The sequence below is a fragment of the Pinus tabuliformis genome, chromosome 1_2, assembly GCF_031772625.1.
Source record: "Pinus tabuliformis cultivar Carrire ecotype Pingquan chromosome 1_2, CPIR1, whole genome shotgun sequence".
NCBI lineage: Eukaryota > Viridiplantae > Streptophyta > Pinopsida > Pinales > Pinaceae > Pinus > Pinus tabuliformis.
This window is the reverse complement of record NC_142298.1, coordinates 1,097,828,450-1,097,850,378: the sequence shown is the minus strand read 5'-3', so window position 1 is coordinate 1,097,850,378 and position 21,929 is coordinate 1,097,828,450.

The window sequence follows — 21,929 nt, the reverse complement described above, 5'->3', positions numbered from 1 at the left end:
AAGGACTGAACCATTGTCATTGCATTTCTCCACTGTATATGGTCCTAACCATCTTGTCCTCAGCTTTCCTTTGAAATCCTTGTATCTTGAGTCATACAATAGCACCCAATCTCCTGGCTGGAATTGCTTTTCATTAAGGTGCCAGTCATGCCATATCTTCCTCTGGAGTTGAACTACTTTTGAGTGGAGGAGAGCCTGCATTCTGTGTTCATCTAATCCATTCAGCTACAATAATCTTTCACATTGAGCATGGCTGAGATCTAGGTCCAGCTGAGCTGCCACCCTCAATGTGTTGTACTCGAACTCTATTGAAAACAAAGCTCTCTTCCCGTAGACCAGCTCATATGGTGTGAAACCTGTTGTAGTCTTCCATGTGGTGTTGTAGGCCCAGGTGGCCTCAACCAGGCGATCTGCGCAATCCTTTCTGCTGCTGCTCACCACCTTGGTCAAAATCCCTTCCAATGCTCTATTAGTGGCTTCCACCTACCCATTTGCTTGAGGATGATATGGGGTGGAAGTCTTGTGCTTGATCTTGTGATGAGCGAGCAAATCTTCAATCACGTTGGAGGTGAACTGGCTTCCTTGATCGGTGACTAACTCTCTTGGGTAGCCAAACTTGTAGAAGATATTTTCCCTTAAAAACTCCGCCACCTTTTCTTCTATTGTTTCTTTGATTGCCTTTGTTTCTGCCCACTTCATGAGATAGTCGATGCACACAACAATGTAAGACCTTTGCTTTGAAGGAGGGTTGATAGGACCCACAAAATCCATGCCCCACTTTTCAAAGGGCTCGAAGGTCACTTGAGGTTGGAGAGGAATTTCATCCCTTGGAGTCGGTTTCCCCATCCTCTGACATCAGTCACACTGGCTGATGTATCTTCTGACATCTTGATGAAGAGTAGGCGAATAGTAGCCCACCTGTAGAATTTTGAAGGTAGTCCTTTTTGCTACAAGGTGGCCTCCACAAGGTCCATCATGACAGGTTAGGAGGATGTCAAAGACTTCCTCCTCCCTAACACAATGCCTCAAGATCTGATCTGGGCCAAGTTCAAATAGTTTGCCCCCGATCCAAGTGAACGGGGCACTCTTCCTTACAATTCTGCTCTTCTCCTTTGAGGATAGATGCAGAGGGAACTATGCTGAGACCAAGTAATTTTCTATATCAGCAAACCATGGAGAGAGTACTGAGATAGCAAACAAATGTTCATTTGGCATCTGGTCGTCCACTGTTCCTTCTTCACCTGCAAGCAAATCAAATCTAGACAAGAAGTCAGCAACAACATTTTCTTTACCTGGCTTGTCGACAATAGTCAAATCAAATTGCTGCAACAAAAGTAACCATCTAATGATACGAGCATTGACATCAGGCTTATTCATTAAATATCTAATCGCAGCATGATCAATGTGTACAAATGTTTGATAACCAGTGATGTAGTGTCTGAACTTGTTTAGGGAATGGACTACAGCCAAGAACTCTTTCTCGGTTACAGTATAGTTCATTTCTGCCTTGGACAGGTTTTTGCTGATGAAGTATATGGCATATGGCAGTTTCTCCTCAACTTGCCCTAAGGCTGCCCCTATGGCTTTGTTCGAGGCATCAGTGTCGATGTGGAAAGGTAGGGCCTAGTTTTGACCTCTCAAGATTGGGGCGGACACCAACTTATCTTTCAACTCATCCAGAGCCCCTTGACAGTCGTCAGTCCATTTGAACTCAACATCTTTTCCTAAGAGGCCAAACAATGGCGAGGCTAGCTTACTGAAATCTTTAATGAATCTTCGATAATATCCTGCTAAGCCTAGGAAACTTTGAACATATTTTACCTTTTGAGGAGGTGGGACCTTTTGGATGATAGCAATCTTATTAGGATCCACCTGTAATCCTTGCCAAGAAATGGTATGACCTAGCATGGTCCCTTCAGTCATCAGGAATTCACATTTTTCGGGACTGAGGGACAGGTTCATCTCAATGCACTTGGCTAGGAATTTTCCCAGATTAGTCAATGCTTCTTGGAAGTTGGACCCATAAGGAGTAAAGTCATCCATATAGATTTCTACCAAATCATGGACCAACTTAGAAAAGATGCTTAATACTGCTCTCTGGAAAGTGGCAGGAGCATTGCATAGCCCAAAGGGAAGGACTCGGTAGGCAAAGGTACCCCATGGACAAGTGAAGGTGGTTTTATCTTTGTCCTCTGGGCTTATTTGGATCTGGTTATACCCGTTGAACCCATCTAGGAAAGAGAAGAACTTCTTCCCTGCCAGTCCATCCAACACTTGGTCTATGAAAGGCAAATGGAAATGGTCTTTCTTGGTGGCTTTGTTAAGTTCTCGGTAATCTACAAAGATTCTCCACTTCCCGTTTTTCTTGGGCACAAGCACTAGAGGTGAGACCCACTCACTATCGGAGATAGGGTAGATGAATCCTGCATCCAACAATTTTTGCAATTCTTCTTTGATAATGTCTTGAAGGGTTGGATTCATTCTCCTCTGAGGTTGCCTAACTGGTGTATAATCTTATTTAATGTAAATTTGATGGGTACAGACTAAAGGATGGACTCCTTTCATCTTCTTATAGCTCCAAGCGAAAGCATCTAAATGATTGTTTAGTAAGCTACATAGTTCCTTCTCCTGGGAGGGAGATAGGGAGGAGCTGATCTTTAAAGTTCTTTCGGGACCAAACTCCATGTTCTTAACTCTAGGAGAGGTCGGATTAGTCACACAGAGGTCCACTAACGTGCTGGCTTGGGTATCTTCCACTAATTCCTCTAAGGACACTGCACTGGGAGGTGGATTTTGAATCAAAGTCTCAATTAGATCATCCTCGGTTTGAGGGCCTCCCCTAGTGGTTTCTACTGTGCACAATGGTGTAGAGTAGACCTCATCCTCATCTCCTTCTTCCAACCAGAATGGTAAGTCATGTTCTAGCAGAGGTTGGGCAGGAGGATATAGGACTAGCTGCTTGGACATAGGCCCATTCTTGATGGTCATGCTTCCAACTTAGCAACTGATGTAAGCATCCGTAGTGGCTAACCAAGTTCTTCCCAAAATGAGGGGGTATCCGGTGAGCTTTGCCTTTGGCTGAAGGACCAAAAAGTCTGCAGGGTACTCCCAAGAGTCAACAGAGACCAAGACATCTTCCACAATCCCTTTGGGAGTCACAGTGGAGCGATCTTCCAACTGTAGGACTATCGAGGTCTTCCTTAAGGAACTCTGAAGGTTGAGTTTAAGCATGGTGTCCCTCGTCATCACATTAATGGCAGCCCCTAGATCAATCAAGGTATGGGGGATAATGGTGCCATTGATGTGCACATCAACTATAGGACTCCCAGGGTCCAAATACTTTGGACAGATCACTTGCCCCAACATTAGATCAGACGATTGTCCTATCACATTGATGGTCAAGTTATCTCTCTTTCACCTGCCTGGGTGCCTGAAACACTTCTCCTTAATCAATTTGTTGTATATTGATACATCTTTTATGGCCTTGAGAAGTGGTATTTTCACACACAACTGTTTAAGTTCTCCTAGAAGTTTAGTCTCCTCTGGGTTTGGTTGTGTGGTTACTGTTAGTCGCTCAGGAAAGGGTGGAATGGCTTTGGGTTCACTTTCCTGTTTCTCTTCCTCGTCCTCTAGGGGAGGAGGTTGGCGATCTGGGAGGGTCTTCCCGAATCGCAGGTTGATCTCCTGGATCTCCACAGCATAGGTAGGACATGTTGTCTCCCCAGTGTATACCTGCTGGGCTTGTCGGTTGTTGGGGTTCGGGTTCGGTTGAGCAGGCATCTGGGGTTGTCTTGGAGGAGCAGGAGGTAATGGTTGTGGTTGAGCCGGTGGTGGAGGCAAAATGGCGGGAGGAGGGTTGTATTGGGGCCTCCACCCCAGTTGAGGTGCATTCCACTGAGGTTGCGGCTGGACATAGGAGTGAAACAAATGAGCAGTGGGTTGAGTATGGTGTTGAGGTGGATAAGACCACGAAGGAGGTGCGGACTAGGAAGGATGAGCAAGGGGACCCCAAGAAGGCATATGAGCAGATTGGTTGGGGCTATAATAAGCTTGGGATGTCCCTTGCATCCCCTGCTGGTAAGGTCTGGGCCCATGCGGCCTCCTTTGGTTGAGGAAGTAGAGAGGTTCAATGGGTGCCTCAGTGCCTTGGTACATGGCTTTGAATCCGGGCATGGTTGGGCATTGGTTTGTGGGGTGGTTTTCCTCACAAACGAAACATACCTCTACTGAGTGCAATGGACACTCATTCTTAGGGTGCTTCCTCGTACATCTAGGACAAAAAATGGCCAAAGCCCTCTCAGCTTCCTCTTTCTTTTGTTGGATTCAGAAAGTATCAAGTTGCATGGCAATGGTTTGTCTCATCTCACTTTTGAGGTCTTCCATCTGATTAGTAAACTCATACTTGGAGAAGGTAGTACTAGCTAAAAGTGGATTCCCCCTACCTCTTTTCCGGGCTACCCTAGAGTGGTTTCTAAACACAGTCTTTATGTCCTCATAAGGTAGTTGGTAGATGTCTCCTCCAGCTAGCATGTGAAGGGTATCTAGAAGGTCTTCAGGGACTCCTCGGAGTAGAACCAGCTTTAGAGATTCAGGGTCAAGTGTGCACCTGGCCTGTTTATAGCTAAGTTGGAACCTTTCCTCATAGTCTTCTAAAGACTCATCATTTCCCATGGTCATCCGAAAGATTTCTCCCTTTGTTTCCTTTGACCTACAGTAATCCCGGTATTTATTGTTAAAGGCTTGCTGCATCTGAGCCCAAGTGGTGATATTGTTTCCAGGTAACCCCATGAACCAGCGTAATGCTGCATCCTTGAGGGTAGAGGGAAAAAGTTTCAACTTTTGCTTGTCTTCTGCATAGCCATAAGTTCGACAAAGGACAGCAAACTCAAACAAGAAGGTATCAAGATCTTTAATGGTCAATCCATGGAAATGAGGTAAGGCTAATGGAATTATGTTCTTCATCTTCATGTCCCCGTTGGTCTCTCGGATGGGGAAGGTACCTTCTATTCTCTCATCATCATTTCTACCGTTTCTATTTTCAGCCATGATCTGAGAAGGAATGTTTTCTTGCTCTTATTCCGTTATAGGATCTTTGTATATCTCAGGAGGTTCACCTATAGGTTCTTCTGGGTCACGGCCACCAAAGAAGAGAGAAGGGTGACTCAGTGAAGTGGTGGGGGTGTTGGGTAGGAATTTTCCGGTATTATCTCTGTTCCTACGAGGCATGAAAAGATTTTTGGTTGCTTTTGTTTTGTTTTTTTTTCTTGTACCTGCAAAAATGAAATAGATGGAATTGCAACTAACTGAAATCTATCTTGCGGAAATGAAAATGCAAAACTCAAATGAAAACAGGAAAGGACTAATCTATTTCGTTGAAATCAAATTGCGAGAATGAAATGCTAGACTACGCTTGCAGAATTGAAATTCTATTCTACGTTTGCATAATTGAAATTGCGGAATTGAAAGACTAATATATGAAAGTAGGAAATGTCTAATTTACTTTTGTAGAAATGAAATTGCAGAATGGAACTGAAATAAACTACTTAGCATAAGGTTAGAGCAGGAAAATAGAAGAAAAGCAGCAATCGCAAATACTCTGACGCTTCCCCGGCAATGATGCCAAAAAGAGTGGTGATCTCCAGTATTGCAGCAATAATGCTGCAACTCCTGGGACTCCCTTCTTTACTTTTATCAACCCGGTAGTTCGTAACAAACTTGGAAGCGACGATGCTATATGCACAAGTACTAGCTCTTGCCGCAGCTGTCACTTGGTCAGCTAGCACAAGTCCGCTAGTAGCTTAAGCCAACTTCTATGAGCTCTGAGAAGAAGCTTTCTAACTGATGGATGAAAGCTAACTCAAAGAAGGCTAATCTACTTGTAGAAAGAAACTGGAAAGCTGAAAGAAAACATAAACCCTAGCAAACCCTAATTTTACCAGCTATCCCTACTGATGCAAGAAAGAGGATGCAAGCTACTTAAAGAGATTCCATTGACTTCTAGGAAAGTAAATACATGCATCTAAGCTAATTCTACAGTAACATCTGAAAGAAACATCTTTTTGTATTTTTGAATAAGTTGCCAGAGTTATCATGCATGCGATTTGACTGTTTTTGATTGTGCAGAGGTAGATTGGCGAGAGGAAATGCTTGGAGGAGGTCGGGAAGGTTCAAAGAGGGCCTAAGGGGTCCCTAACACCCTTCGAAAGAGTCTCACATAGTTTGTCTATCAAGAAACCTCATTCGTGAGCCTCTACAGGAAGTCTGCAGGGGTTCTACAGGATGTCTGTGATTTTCTACAGGATGTCTGTAATTTTCTACAGGATGTTCAAAAATGAGATTTTGGAGGATGGATGGAGAGAAAAAGGTGAAGGAGTGAGTATGGAGGTAGGATAAGGGTTGGAGCTGGTCCAAGACTTGGTGGATGGAGTTGAGGAAAGATGTAGATGGCTGGATTTGTTCAAGGAGGAATGAAGCAATGTTGCACAAAAATTCAGGTTATGTGAGCAAATGGAAAATGTGAGGCAAGAATCTGAGTTGAGGGATGGAGCAGATGGGTTTGATGGAGTATGGACAGATAGAGAAGTGGTACAGGTGCTCTGCAAGTTGTTTTTCCAACTGAACCAATGAAGACTTCTAAAATCAGAGACCTAGTTACGTTGACCTAATCTGATCTAGCTGACAGTAAAGAGAATGAACAAAACTTTTAACTGCAATGAAACCATGTATACTAACTATGCAACTAAGCAATCAAGAATTTGAACATGTAACCAACTTCTGCAAATGAAAATCAAACACTAGTGATTGCATGGCAAAGAAAAGTCAGTGTTTTTTGTGGGCAGCAATGTCACCTTGATCCCAGCTCCTGATCCCACTAAGGGAGAGGTGACATCAGAGGTCTTTGATGGCCCTTTTCTGAGGCTTTTCCCTGTTAACAACCTATCAACTCAATCTGAACATCAAAAGTCTTTCTAATCATCAATAGTGACCTAGTTAATCATCAAGATTTAATCTACTTAACAGAAATGTTTTTGCAAATACATAAAGAACGAATAACAATACATAAAGGAGGCCTTAGCACTCGGGTTAGGCCCAACCCCAAGAGCTGCAGGCTCCTATAAAGTACTCAGATCTGATGGCAAGTAAAGCTACTTCTCATTACTCAAAAATAATCATCACAAGAAAGTTATATAGCAGTAGCTACAAGAAAACAAGCTGAGAAAAGGACATCACTATAGTGCAAATACCAACAGTTCCAAAAGTAAACTACGAAGGCTAAGGCCTTCCTATTTGTACACTACGAGGGGCCTAGCATCCCTCCTAAATTCAAGGGACTGAGCTGTTCCAACTGCTAGTAAACAGTCACTCTTCCCCAAGTTGCTCGGCTGCCTTTAGAATTCATTTGGGTGGCCTATTGAGCTCGGAGTTGAGGGCGGAGATTTTGAGGAAGGGTCATTAAATGCAAGAGACAACCCCCCTACGAATCCTCACCTTAAGCTTGGCCATCACCTGTCCCATTGCTTGGTTTTTCTCCAAAATTTGTCCAAAAAACCTGAAATGTCCACGTATTAGCCTCCTTGGTAGAGTGACCACCCTTATTCGTTCAAATAACATAAACATACTAAAAAAACATGCATAATCTATGAAAAATGGAGGATTGAGTAAGGACAATTAGGAAAAATAAGCCTAATAAGTTACCCAATTCGGGGCTCATCAGTGAGCCCTATGGTAGTGCAGAAGAAAATGTAGAAGGGCGAGATAAGAATATGTGTGGACCTCAGGAAGTTGAATGATGCCTGCATACACGACCCATTCCCGACCTCATTTAGAGATGAAGTATTGGAAAATGTTGGCGGACAAGAAGCATACTCTTTCATGGATGGGTTCTCAGGGTAGCACCAGATCAAAATCATGCCGGAAGACAGGAGGAAGACCACCTTTGCAATTGAATGGGGATAGTTTCAATACAGCATTATGTCGTTTGTGTTGAAGAATGCAGCAGCCATATTTTCACGCATAGTTTTTTCCGCATTCAAAGAATACATCCACAAGTTCCTATAGGTGTATCTGGATGATTGGCTTGTCTTTGGATTAGTTAAGCACCACGTAGCAAGCTTACACTTGATGCTGGATACTCGCTGATGACACCAGATTGCTCTGAACCTTAAGAAGTCTACATTGCTCATTCCCTTTGGGAACCTACTGGGATATGTGGTCTGCAAATAGGGACTAATGGTAGACCTCACAAATATTGCAGTAATTCTGAATTTGGAAGCACCACGAAGTGTTAAACAGTTGCGTGCTACGTTGGGACACATAGGGTACTGTAGGAAGTTCATGAAAAGCTATGCCCAGATCACCACGCTGATGGAAAAACTATTGAGAAAGGATGTCACATTCTGCTAGAATGATGATTGCATGAAGAGCCTGGATGTCCTTAAAGGGAAATTGGCTTTCGCTCCAATCTTGCTCTTCCCAAAGTGGGATGTGGAGTTTCATGTCCATGTTGATGTGTCATGTATCGCACTGGCAGCGATGCTCACACAAGAAGGTGGAGAAGGGTTGGATCACCATATCGTGTTCTCAAATTGTAGGTTGTCCAAAGCCGAAAAGAACTATTCCACAATTGAACGCGAGGGGTTGGCTATGGTGTACGTGCTCCAAAAATACCGGCACTATTTACTGGGAGGACATTTCAAGATGTATACAAACCATTACGCACTAAAATACTTGGTCAATAAGCCTGTGTTTGGGGGGCACATTTGTAGCTGGCTCTTATTATTCCAAGAATATGACTTTTAGGTCATGGTAAAGCTTGGACACATGAACGTCAGGCCAGATCACTTGTCACGTATTGGGAAGGGCGAGGAACCTACTAGTTTGGAGGAAGGATTACCTGATGCATAGCTCTTTGTTGTGCACATCGCGGACAGACACTTTGAAGATATAATTCACTTCCTAACAATAGGAACTATGCCAAAGGAACACTGCATTCAACAGAAGAAGGAATTAGTGGTGCGCGCGGTGGATTTTTCTGTCATCGCGGGGCACCTATACAAAATGGGAAATGATGAGATACTACAAAGGTACGTACCTGAATTTGAACGAAGTTAGATCCTCAGGGAAGCACATCAGGGCACTGTAGGAGGACACTATGTAGGAGGAGAAACAACACAAAAGATTCTTCACTTAGGATTGTGGTGGCCAACCCTTCGTCAGGATTCAAAAGCACATTGTAAGGCCTGTGATATATGTCAAAGGACTGGTAAACCATCGCGAAGGGACGAGATGCCTTTGAATCCACAAATGACGCTGTAGCCCTTCAAAAAGTGGGCAATCGGCTTTGTGGGACCTATCAAACCCTAGGGAAAAATGAGCGCGTGATACTTCATCATCGTGATGGAGTACCTGACGCGCTGAGCGGAAGCGTAGCTAGTCAAAGAGTGCACAGCTACTACAGCTGCGAAGTTTTTGTTTGAACACATGTTGACCTGATTTGGTTGTCCAAAAATCTGAATGAGTGGTTGCGGTACACATTTCCTGAATGAAACCATCAGCGTGCTCACCGAAGATTTCTATGTGTATCATCAAAAAATCACACCATCTCACCCACAATCAAATGGGACAGTAGAAGCATTAAAAAAAATACTAGAGATTGCACTAAATGAAGTATGCAATGCGCAAAAAAGTGATTGGGACCTACTTGTACCTACAGTACTATGGGCTAATCAGAAAACATGCAAGAAACTGAGGGGACAAATACCTTTCCAGTTGGTTAATGGCATGGAATTTGTAATGCCGATGGAGTATATTGTACCTAGTCTATGCATAGCAGCACTCATAGGTATGATGGACTGCAAAGCTCTAGAATAAAGGATCACGCTATTGGAATAACTTGACGAGGAATGTTTGCTGGCTGGGTTTCATCAATAGGTACAAAAGCAGCATGAAAAGTCCTTGCACGATCGCCATATTAATTTGCGCACCTTCAAGGTAAATGACTTAATACTGTTGTATGATAGTAAGTTTGAAAAATTCCTAGGAAAGTTAAAAATGCATTGGTTGGGACCATACGTGGCTAAGGAGGTCACATACAGAGGCGCGGTATAGCTAGTCAAACTAAATGGAGAGACTTTTCCAGGCAAGGCGAATGGCAATTGCTTGAATCCCTACATGGGTGGCCCGACTATCTGACTAACTAGCGGAAGCATAGTCTTTGTACTCCAAGGATCTAAACAAAGGCATGGGACTATAAACATATGCAGCAGATATCAGTACAAAGATAGAAAAGCAGTTCAGACACAGAGGTCTTGGAATAGGGGATGTAGCAGATCCAGCAAGAAGCAACTCAGTGCGCTACTGACCTCCGTGCAGTTCAACAACAGTTGGAGGGACTCTAAGAAAAGATCATTGCACCGACAAAGTGACTCGAGGGTGAGTCACGATGTTTGTGTTGGGGGCCTGTTGGGCATGGAATCCCCCCCAAGGCATGTTCTAGGGCTTAAAGCCCAAGTGTTGACCCAATCTTGTTGTAAAGCTCTGTGAATTGTGGGCACGGAGCGTGAAATGTATGATAGAGACACAGGGTTGTCCACCCTAGTTTTGTAATGTAATGTCGGCTAGATAGACCTACCCATGGTCTGCGTAACATGGGATTGTATAAATAGAGTGAGGCTTTAAGTGTAAAGATATAGAAGTAGTAGAGAGATAGGAAGAGAGTCTAAATAACTAAGTGAAGTGTGTCTTTAGGTCGTAGAGTAGGAGAAGTGTTTTGGAAGTTTTAATGTCTACCGATAAACACTTAAAACGATAGACTAGTAGCTAAGTCTACAACAGTTTAAAGAGTTATCTACTTTTCCTATGATCAATAAATTAAATAAGAGGCAAAGAAGCCTACCTGTAGCCTTCGCTTGCTCCTTATCTACCTTGACCAATTATGTCGCTCCTCTCTGTACTTAATCTGCTTGAAGAGTACCTACACATAGACAGAAGACAACAACTAATCAAAGCATATGATAATGATCTATTGATTAAACATATCATGTAATCAAGTACATGATATACATATGAAAGCATAAATGAATAACACAAGCATATGGAAAAAGCTTTGAATGATTTATTAGTAAAAGGAAGAGTTACAACCCATTGTTCGATTTAGCATCACTCCTCCAGTTCAATCCCATCCTCTCCTCATAACAAGCAAGACATTTTGACATCATTACAATACTTGAAATCAAATCAAGTCTCATACTAACAAAATCTCCCTATAATTCAATAACTTCCAACCCCTGATCACTTATATGAGTGGTATTTTTATAGGTGAATGAAGGAAGTTATGCCATAAATAGTGATCATGAATGCCCTCCCAAACTTAGAATTTAGTTCCATGGAGGAAGAGACGAGGGATTAATGTTTCTTAACTCCCTTCCTCATCCAAGTATGATCTCAAAGGAGTAGAGAGGTTTGAGAAACTTCTAGAGGCATCCAATGGATAAGGAATCTTTCAAACGCCATTGGGAATTCACTCAAATTCACCTAGCACAAGCCAAATAGGGACCAAGTGCACTGCATAGCACCTTGTCAGTGTATGGTTTTCATTTCAACGCACCCTAATGAAGTCCTACCTGCACTGATCTTCTTAGAGGCTGTTTCTGGATGATTTTCGTCATGAAACTTCTTGGGAAGCTAGGTATTCTTATGGTTGACTTCTTCATGGCATGTAACAATTGGATTACGGTTTGATGGGCCCTAATAGTATTGATCTGTAGGTTGGAGTTGATGTGCGCAAATGGATCTGTAACAATTGCCCCTTAAAGCATGAAGTTGTAAATATGTATGACGAGTGAAATGCTTTATCATGTGAAGAGCAGGTTTCGAAGCAGAATGTGACCTACATTAATTGCAATACATATATCATGATAATTTGATTTTTTCTCATGAACTAGCTGAGGGAAGGCATACCCATGCTCAGCTTATAAACTTTCATTACATGTACAAATATAGTCGTCTACAGATATAGACCCACGAATGGATGACCATGAATGTAAGGCCATTATACATTTGATTTAGTACTCCTGAAAATATCGCAGCCCGAATGGATGAAACTAGATCTAGGGCCTTCAATATCATTCAGTCTTTTGCTCAAGTACAAGTCTAACCATGCGAATAGATGTTCTGAAGTCAAACATGGTAATACATCGTCTGATTACCAGCCAATGATGTAAGTTGTTAACAGATGCGAGAGGAATCACCAATATTGATGATGACCCTCAAGGTACTACAATAAATTTCGCATGGTGTGAATAAATGATTTGATGTTGAACACCACACAATTCTTTCAATCAAAGGACAATGATGTCAACCTATCGCCAGAAGTGGGAAACCTGCCATTGATGCATGCAAGCCTCCAGGTATTGAAGGGGTGTTTCTAAGTCAACTCCTTGGATGATGTGATGATGTAAACAAGAAGCGACTCATCGCAGGAGGGCCTTGATGTATCCCACATCAATGACACGAAATGAGGTAAATGATTTTGGAGATGAAAAATTGACTGACAACACAAGGTTCAGGAATGGTGGTCATGAAAATGAAGGTTTATGGTATTGCAAAGGATGAAGTTTGAACTAAATGACTTCTCTTGAAAATGTCGACGACACTGAGATGAATTGGTAACATTGACCCAAAACAAAGTAATGGATGGTATGATAGACCAACAGTGTGATAACCATCAATCTGAATGACCCAAACCACATAGTCATGGTGATGAGGTGAAAATGTCATGTTCAAGAGCGACTTACTACCATAAAGTTTTCTCAGCTTTTTCCCATTTTCCCTGTCATTGTTGACTAGTACCACTTTATTTTTTATCAAGCTTGAGGAGGATAACATATGCTTGTTGTCTAATTTCACCCTTCAGGCGAATCCTTCGCTATTTTATGCTTTAACGAGTCTAGCGAAGGTGAAACTTTGTCTTGTCTAGATGGACACGTTTGTCACTATTTGATGTTTTTATTGAGTTTAATGACAAAGATAACTCGGTCCTTTTCGTGTTTAGGGAGTTTTAAAGGGAATGAAAAGGAAACTCCACAAGTTCCTTTTCATAAGTTAATCTCTAAATTCCGAAAAAACGTAAGATAATACAAGAGAGATATCGTTTCCAATCCTTTAACAAGCTGGAAAAAACAAGCACTCGACAATCTTTTCATATTTAGAGAGTCTGAAAAGAACTAAAGAGGACTCCAAGGGGGTTCCATTTTCATTTTTAATAAATCTCAAAAAAGAGATAAAAGTTTGCTTTGTGGTCAAGGATGTTCAATTTACATTTGAGCACGTAAGATTCTACATTTCAGTTTTTAAACCTACTCAAAACACCATCAAAATAGATTAAAAATACCTGTTCCATGGATAAAAATTAATAAAACTAATGTTTAATCGATTAATGTGTAAGAAATAAACATAAAAACAAGTTTTACCATTCATTTTTACCATTTCACTTTTACCCTTTGATTTTGGTGATTTGGAGCAATTTTTACCTCAAAGTTCACTAGCTGATTGCAGAGGATTCAGTGGACCGTTTCTCATGCCATCTGGACCAGGTAGGAGCTATCTTTGTTCTCCTTCATTTCATTCCATTTATTTTTAGTTTTAAGAAAAAATTGAGCTTTTGAGGCCCCTAGGGTTTCATTTTTCAAACTCTGAATCAGTGCACCCTTTCAGTATCAAACAGTGCACTGCATTGTGCACACCCAGAAGGCTGTATGCATTGTAGCACACTGTCTCTAAGGGAGGGGTGCACTGGGCATGAAAACCAAATTTACACAGTTGTTTTCTCCCAAATTTACCGCTGATTTTTGCAAAAGATTGGATCCTAATTTGTCTAATGGTTGCATTGCAGACATTCATCGGATCAAAATGGTGATTATATGGAGTGAATGAGAGCATGAGGAACAAGATATGATTGCCATAAATAATTATGGTATGGTTGAGGCCCTAAGGAATTGTGGGTTACTCAAGTATTTTCGATTATCTAGCATGCAGCAACAATCTGAGCTTTTACAGTTCCTTGTTCATTCTTGGGATCCTACCGATCAGGCCTTTCACATCAGGGACAAAGTGATCCCTTTTACCATCGATGATATATACTTTCTGACTGGACTATTGAGGTGGGGTGCCCCCATCTCACTATCAGGATTTACCAAAGGAGGTGAATCAGTGAGAGACTATATACGACAGTTTTGCCGGGAAGGAGCTCAACCTAGTAGAGACAGAAAGATCAACATCAAGGATGTTAGTGATTTATTGTTGAGGACGATTCTCTTTACCCTTGCCAAACTAGCTAGCAATTTGACACTACATTTGGCAAAAGATCATAAATGCAATATGCATTAGAGTGTTTAGAGCCAAAAGTGTTCAACTGGTGTGAGGCAGTTCTTTCATCCATGAAAGAACAACTTACCAAGGTAAATAATGGAAAGACAAAAAATTTCAGCTATGGGTGGATCCTAATTTCTTTTTCCATGGAGAGAATACCAATTATGAAGCCACAACTTATTTCACTGGGAGTACCTAGACCTACAGATCCACGGATGCAAATATGGGTAGATCTTATAGCTAGACATGTTGGTCTGTCATTGATCTTATTTACCCTTGCATCCTTTGAATGGTTTGATCAACAAGATATGGCCTTCATAGAATATCCACATTTAGGAATGGATTTCCATGGTGATCCAGATTTCATGTTACCAGTTGGGGCACAGTGGAGTGCTGTAGGTAAATTATTTGACCAAAGTGTTTTTGATTTCTAAATTTTCTAGATTTTTTGTATTTTTTTATTATTTCCAAGACTAAACAAAACATTTTTATTACATGTATGCAGATGTTGGACCTTTTCAACCTGTGGGACACCAACGAGAGGTAGGTGGGCAGGCACAGAGACCTGTTGGGAGAGCAGTTCTGAGAGATTTAGACTTAGCTAAAACATTGGCTAAGCTACAGGATCACATAGAGGGTTTGCCCCTAGGCATTCCAAATGTCCAGATCGAGGATTTGCCTATGCAACTATAGCACCACACCATTGGTGTGACAAGTCATTGGATGAGACTCTTACGTACGATAGCACAGGTCGTGACCTATTATCATCAGCAACACTAGTCTACTTAGATGTTTTTGCATACATTTTCAGTTTTTGGGTCAGATGACCAATTTTTGTCTTGGACACAAACTATTTGTAAAAACTTTTAACACCTATTTTACTTTCAAAGTTTTATTATGGTTAAGTGATGCAATCCTATTCAATTGATGATGTGAAATAAAAATATTTGCTTTACATATGTCACAAATGTCTATTTAAGACACAATTTGCTAGAGAATCAGTGAATGTGTTTAGATTTCTGAAAATATGATGATATTGAATAAACTCAAAATACCTTTCCAAAATACGAACTCTAAGGAACATGCGATGAATTGTTGGGTTTCGGAAAGTATAAAAACCTGTAAGTTGTAGTACAATGAGTTGTGAGTCTAGCCTAATGATGATTCGGCGTATGCCAAGTGAAATGGCATTAGAGATGAGTTAAATCAACGCACTATACACAGCAATGTTGTTCGTCGATCGTCCAATATATATCCTTCTAAAACTCACTAACTTGTCGCTTGGAGCAAAAATGGCCCATGTTGCAGAGGATAAATTCTGCGTGCTATGACTAGCCCCATCGGTGTAACCAAAAAATGGTTCCAAAAAGTTTGACATCTGTACCAAATGCAAAGTGGATTACTTAACCAAATAAGAACTCTAAAATAAACACACACACACACACAATCAAAGCATATATACAATGAGTTTTATTACACTTAACTAAGCATAGTAACATTTAAGGTACAACCCATTTCAAGGTTGTGACAATGAAATCCCATCATAGTCTACTAACTCGTAGGCACCTTTCGTCAAAACACGCTTAACAAGGTAAAGGCCCATTGAGAGTGGTTCAAATTTTCCTACGCCAAGTTTATCAGACTCCTAGTCATAAAGCAAAACCAGGTCACTTTCTGAGAAGACACAAGGCTTGACATTTTATCATATTGCGCCTTAATACATTTCTTGTGCACTTCGTTAGCCAATGCGGCATCATGACGGGTTTCATCCAGATGGATTAACTCCAAGAAACATGCTCCTTCTTCAAAAGTGTCAGGTAGCAGGTTAATCACTAGTTTGAGAGACGAGGTTTCACATTGGATTGGTAAGACTGCTTCCAAACCATACACCAATTGAAAAGGTGTAAATCCGATCGCATTTCTCACCGAGGTTCGATATGCCCATAAAGCCGGGTATAGGATTAAATGCCAATTTTTTTTATGAACTCCAATCATTCATTGCAACATGTGCTTAAGGACTTTGTTGATATCCTCAACTTGTCCATTAGCTTGGGGTAGTATGGAGTAGAACTATCATGTGACATTCCTAACTTGGCGGTCAACTCAACCATCATGTGATTGCGAAAATGCGATCCATGATCTATAACTATGGCTTGCAGTACACCAAACCTGGCAACCACATGGTTGAAGAAAAATAAAGTAGCCATTTTGCCACTATTGTTCAATGTTGGCATTGCCTCAGCCCATTTGGTAAAATAGTCAATGATGACTATAATATACCCATGCCCATCAGCCGAGGTGGGGTTACATGTCATAAATTCAATGCCCCATTTGGTGAATGGGCCAACAGCAATGACTAGATGCAGTGGTGCCAGTGGTAATATGGATTTTCGGTCAAATATCTGGCAAGCATGACAACTTCTGACAACAATAATGCCATCTTTGAATATAGTTGGCCAGAAGTAACCAACGTGAAGAATTCTCTTTGCGGTAGCATAACCAGATAAATTCCCCACACAAGCACCTGAATGACATTCATTCAAAGCTTTTTCAACTTCGTCATGAGTGAGGCACCTACGTAAAATCATATTGACACCACGAAGGTAAAGTGTATCACCAACGATCAGATAATCTTTTGCTTGGTATCGAGTACGTTGATGTTCAGAGCAAGAGGTATTAGGCCGAAAAGCTTGGGTCTGGAGATAGACTAGTATATCTCCATACCATGGATCACTTAACGAAATAAGTAACAGAGACTCATCCAAGATTGATACTTCTGATGTTAAATCATTGGAGGATGAGGGAAGGTCACAAAGTAACTCGGTAAAGACAAGATATTTCTTTGATTTAGACTTGAGGAATTCCTAATCAAACTTCTACAAAATTACTATCCATTTTGAATATTTTCCCCCCAACAATTGATGTGACAAAATGTATGTCATAGGGTTGCAATTCGATATAATAGTAGTTTTACGAAGGAGGATATAATGATGAAATCTTTGTACAACTTGAACGGTTGCCAAAGCTAACTTTTCGATGTAGGAATACTTACTTTCTGTATCATTGAGATTATGACTCAAGTAATAAATAGGATGTTCAATTCCACTTTCTTCTTGGACTAAAACCATACCAATGGTTGTATCTGCAGTGGCGAGATATAGGTAATAGTATTTTTAATAGTTTGGGGCATACATTAATGATACTCTAATCAGGAAATCTTTGAGAGCATCAAAGGAAGCTTGCACAACCTGATCCCAATGGAAGGGTACCTCTTTCTTCAATAGACGTGTAAAACCTTTAGCCAACTCAACGTAGTTTGGAATGAACCTCCTTAGAAAGTTTGCCTTCTCTTCAAGTCTCTGTAATTGTAACAAGTTTGAAGGTGGAGGCAAGTTAAGGATTGCCTGAACCTTAATTGGATCAATTCAAATTCCATCTTTTGAGACTACGAATCCAAGAAATCGACCAGAGCCAACACAAAACACACATTTGTGTGGATTGAGTCTTATCTTGTAGTGTCGACACCGTAAAAATATTGCTCTCAAATGTTACGGGGATCAGACCGCTTTCATGAATGAGCAGGTAAATCATCAAGATAAGGTTGAACAATGTGTTTGATGTAATGGAAGGCATAATTCATTTCCCTCTAAAATGTAGCCCTTTCATTCTTCAAACCAAAAGGTAACTTTTGATAGGCGAATGTGCCCCAAGGACATATAAAAGTTGTTTTAGATTGGTCCTATGGGCAGATATTGATTTGATCGTAGCCAGAGAATCCATCCATGAATGAAAAGATTTCACATCTGGCACATTAATCAATAATCTGATCAATAAAGGGTGTAGGATAATTGTCTTTTGGACATGCTTGATTTACATACCTATAATCGACACACACTCAAATTGTCCCTTGTTTTTCATCACTAGAAAAATGTTTGATACCCAGTCAGTAAGAGGTACAAGAAAAATGAAGCGAGCACACAAAAGATTTTCAACCTCTGCTTTAATGGCAACAGCTTTCTTAGGATGAATAGGTCAAAGCCACTGTCATACTTGTTTGACATTAGGGTACATTTTAATCTCATGTTCAACAATACTTGAGTCAATTCCTGGCATATCCTCGTAAAACCATGCAAAAATATCTCTAAATTCATGAAACAAAGAACGATAATTATCAAGTTCCAATGAAGAACGGGATTTTCTGACATGAATGTTCTCTACAATATTAGGCTTGGTTGAAATGTTTATAGAAATTGTTTCTTCTATGTTTGACAAATTACGCTCAAAATCTACAGTGTTCTAATAGAATTTGACAAGAAATCAACAATTGATGGGTGTTTTAACTCGTTTGAATAATCTTCATTGTCATCTAGAACATTGGAACAATGATGATAATCTCCCCATGTTTCCTCTCATATCATCATTGACTGGATGATTCCTTCATCTGTACAATGTATACGTGAAAAAGGATCTGAAGAGGTACCATATTCTAACGACCTATCTACCCATACAAAATTTGAGTGCGGATTTGGTTTGTCGCACAAGCCCGAAAGATTGATTGCTATGATAGTTCAATGGGGCTTAACAACAATACCTCATGATTACCGTCAACTTTAAATTGGTTGGAAATCCTCCTTAAATCAGATGAGGTGGAGGAAATCATGTTGCAAGTCTCTACTCTTGCCACTTCTGCCAAATCAGATGGTGATGGGAGGGTAAAAGTACCCATTAGGGAAGGATCTTTAAGGAGACCTACTCCAACACTTTGAAGTGACAGCGGGGGTTCGTGTACCAACAGAATGCTTCCTGTAGCTTGTGAACTATTGGAAAAGAAGGCTAGATGATCAATGAATATGATTCCACCCTTAAAAGGGAATGAAATAGTTTGAAAGTGCGTGGAAACCATAGCAGCCATAGCATATACCCAAGGCCTTCCTAGTAAAATGTTGTAATCAAGGGGTCCGTCGACTACCTCAACTTCAACAGTAACTGTTTTGCCCCTAGTTTGACTTACATGTTACTCGAAATCCCACATGGAGTATATGTTCTTCCATCAAAAGCTTTCAACGTGGTTGGTGATCGTGAAAATGGTAGCGAACCAAGTGTTTTCCAGCAACTCATGGACATAATGCAAGTAGATGCCCCTTCATCAATAATAGTTCAGTGAACATTCTTATTGAGAGCTTTTACTTGGCTTAATTGTGCCCATAATTGTGGTGAATATCCCACATGGTTAAAGACTACAAGATTTGAATCCGTAGGATCTATTCTGCCTATTGCTAACAATAAAGCCTGTTTCTGGGAGGGACAATTTTGCAACACCTCAGTGGTCGACATAGCTGAAGGTGATTGAGTAAGATCTTCTACTATGTTATAGTTTTGAGCTGCTCGAGCCGAGGGTTGAATGTCGATTTGTGTACAACTCCCTTTGGTGGTTTTATTTTCAATTCAGGTACAGTAGGTGGAACAACTTCAAACAAAGTTGAGGTCGAAGGATTAGGTTGATCAGTGGCCTGATTATTCGACGACGATGAAGTTCCATAGTCTTTGTTTCTTGTTGACACCAAAACATCATTTTGAGGCTTTGTGATCGATAACATGAGTACTTGGGATGTGGAAGCATGGTCTGTTGTAACCAAATGTCTTTCTGGGGTTGGAAACGGATCTGTCAACATTGCCAATGTGTTTTAAGTCTTTAAAATTTTAGAGATCTCAGATTGATGTGGACAATCTCTTGTATAATGCTTGTCATTACATATCAGACATGGATAACAAGGTTTCCTTGCCGCGATAGAGGAATCAGATGATTTCTATGGAGGGGAATTTTCTTGTTTCTTTTTGTTCTTCCCCTTTTTCTTGATTACTGGTTTCTTTAGATTTTTTCCTTTGTTAGATGACACGACATTAATCTTGGAGGCAAGAGTATTTTTTGATGCATTGGTAGTTTGATTAGAAATAGAAAGAGTTTGACCAGATGGTCTTCCCACTGATTGTGTGCTTGAAGAACCGATCACACCATCACTGGCACGAGAATCGTTACTCGATTGTGGAGGAGGTGGAACAGTGAAAGCTGATCGAGGTGCATTGGGAATTTTATCATAAAGCATGCCGGATTGTGTGTAAATTAAATCCAAGTATTGGGCACGATCAATGACTTGCTCTTCTGTGATGACTCCACCTTTTGCCACATCCTCGATGATTGATGGCAACAAGGATTTTATGAACTACTCAGCTAAAAGCTGATTAGGAACATATGTCTTAAACATTCGACAATGACGCCACCACTTATGAAAGTGATCTGATATATGAATAGAAATAGTCTATTTAAAGTTGGTTAGGAGTTCCGTTCTAGTCTCGTATCTGATAGCTAACTGGAAGTGGGTCAAAAAAGTAGTAGCTAAAGTGGTGAAGTTATCGAAAGAAGCTCTTGGTAACTCAATGTAGCATTTAACAGCTGGACCAATAAGTGTTCTTTGGAAAAGATGGAGTCTGACCGAATCATAATTTAAGGAGTTGGATGAACACCTCAGATGAAAGGTCATAACATGATTTAATGGGTCTTCTCCAGGATTTCCATTAAACTTCGGAATGTCCTAAGGTAACTTATGCGGAATTACCAACCACCAAGGTGCATAGAAGATTGGATCATTAGTGAGCTGATTTAAATCTGGTAATTCTAAAGTTGCTACAAATGGCAACTATCGATTCAAGTTAGGTTGAGCATACCCAGGATATGATGGAATTGATTGGGCAATAGGTCTTTGCATACCGACATATTGCATCTACATTTGGTAAACTTGGTATGGTTGTTGAAAAAAACCAGTGTAAGGTGGTTGTTGATAACCAGGTTGAAATGTGGTTGTCCATAACCTACCAAGCCTTGTTGACCTTGACCTTGGTAAGCTTGAGATTGACCAAAACTAGTTTGAGCCTGTGAAACAGGCCCAAACTGAGGTTGGTACTACTGGAATTGGGGTTGTTGAAATTGAGGTTGCCACGATTGTTGAATCAATTGTTGTTGTTGTTGATATAACTGTTGTGGATTCAATGGTTGTTGTTGTCCAGCAATGAGAGTTTGGCCAGGTTTTGAATAAACTATACCAGTGTAAGCCTGGGTCAATCCAGATAAGGGTACACTAACCTGAGGTTGTTGTTGGACACAAGAAACAAGTGGTTGTTGTACAACAACTTGAGAAATTTGAACTTCTTGACCTGACACTTGTGATTGCAAGGTAGAAGGATCAGTTTGAACAAGTTGAGATACAACAGTTTGAACTTGTGACTGTGGTACAGTAGTAACAACAGGTGTAGTAGGGATAGCTGACACAGTTTGCATTGTTTGTGTTGGATACACAAGCCTTGGTTGAACTGGAATTGTTAGTTGCCATTGACAAACTCTAATTCCAGGTTGACCTAAATACTGTGGGATATTACAATATGGTAGTCCCCTGGAATAAGGAGGATATGGTGAACAATCATATTGCTCTCCATATGGTGGCAATCTAGTATTTAATGGATACATAGGTCTTTGTTGACCATATTTCCCAAGTTGATATTGATATGCA